The sequence below is a fragment of the Pinus tabuliformis genome, chromosome J, assembly GCF_031772625.1.
Source record: "Pinus tabuliformis cultivar Carrire ecotype Pingquan chromosome J, CPIR1, whole genome shotgun sequence".
Taxonomy (NCBI): domain Eukaryota; kingdom Viridiplantae; phylum Streptophyta; class Pinopsida; order Pinales; family Pinaceae; genus Pinus; species Pinus tabuliformis.
Genome location: NC_142295.1, coordinates 381,049,790 through 381,051,662, shown reverse-complemented (window position 1 = coordinate 381,051,662; position 1,873 = coordinate 381,049,790).

The window sequence follows — 1,873 nt, the reverse complement described above, 5'->3', positions numbered from 1 at the left end:
GTTTAGTTTGACTTTGTTAAACTAGTTGTATTTAGTCTAACTGGCCAATAGACTAAGTGATGAGTTGTGTGAATTAGTTTTTAATTAATTCACTAATTATTAACTCATAATGCAACTGAAGAATACATCAGTTAACTCAGTGCATGTACAGTTCAGTGGAGACAGGTGTTAGAGGTTGAGATTGCTATCAGTTGTGACTATAGTTGTGCATGAGATCTTGCACAATCAAAGGATTGAGTATGACCATAAGAATTGCATATGCCCAGTGATATAGCCTGTGCTCACGTGATTTCTAGTGTGAGTGATTCTCCAAGGTAAATAGGACTTGGAATGAGTTTGGATTCATTCATTCTCTTGTAAGATTGTGCAGTGGAGGCAGGCAAAGCAACGAGGGAGATTTGGAGATCAGATCTGAGATGTATTGTGTGTAACAGGTGGAGATAGTACTGAGATACTTGTGAGAAATATTGTACTATGTAATGTTACATGTTCTCAATCATTAATATACAGATAGTGTGGGGTTTTCAGCTGTAAGCTTTCCCTGGGTTACATACTATGTTAATGTGCGCATGCTATTGATGTTTCATTATTTTTGATGCTGCTAAATTGATGATCAACGTAGAGGAGCTTATGTATTGTGCATGTATACTGCAATAGTGCATGATCAAGATAATCTTTGTTGAAAATGTGTTTATTATTCAAAATTTCTACATGGTATCGGAGCAAGGTGATTTGTAGAAGAAGTTCTACATGATATCGGTGCGGTATTGATCATCAGATCTATTATTTAGAAAGTGTTTACGTCTTATTTCTTCAGGCAGAGTCTGTAATCGGGCCAGGTAGCCTTTGGATTCATCCTTCTTTTGGAAGGTGAGATATCCGGTGAATGCCCATATAGTTGATCTCTGTACAGGAAATACTTTGTTCTCACGAATTTTAGATCAGAAGCGGTTGAGTTTTTTGAACTGGTGGAATTCGAATTTGCAGCAGTGTTTTCTTGGTGTCAAAGTTGAAATTTCTTTCAACGGATTGCAATTGGAGTATGCCCTTGATCATAGCTCGAACTATAATGCATGGAAGGACGGGATGGAGGCGGTGTTAGATGATAATGGGTTGAAGGAGTTCATAGATGCAGATGTCCCAAAATCTACTGAAGTTGCTCAAGTCGGGGATTGGCAAAAGAATACAACAAAGTGTCAAAGGATTCTATTGGAGGGCATGAGGGATCACATTGTGTCCAGCCTCCATGGAAAGGCTTCTCCATACTTGATGTGGAAAGCGTTGACAGATATATTCCAAAGCAAGAGCGATTAGAGGAAGTTGGTGCTCAAAGATAAACTCAAAAACATTAAGTGTGACAATGGAGACAGTATGCCCAGGTATCTCACAAAGTTCACCCAGTGCTGGGATGAGCTGGGAAGTGCGGGGGTGACTGTTGATGATGAGGACTTGGTGAGCTTGGCTCTCCTTGGTCTTCTAAAGAGTTGGCATTCCTATCAAGACTCTGTCAATGGTTGGGAGAAATTGCCAGGATGGGAGAGACTTTGGTCGTATCTTGTGCAAGAGGAGATCAGACGGAGCACCAGAGGCAGTTCTTCATCCATGCATGATGAGGAGAACTGTGCCTTAGTGAGTAAGGTGAAGAATGGGAAGGTGAAGGGTTCTCTTTCCGAATCCAGTTCTTCCAATGATGGGAAGAAGGTTGACAAGTCGAATGTGAGATGTTTTTGTTGTCATGAGTTGGACCATTATGCTACTAATTGCCCAAAGAAGAAGTTCAAGAAGGGATCCGGGGAAGGATCTGAAGGTGAGGCAGCCTCACTTGCTTCACAGTTTGAGTTGGATTTCACACTCTTTGCATGCATGGTTTCAT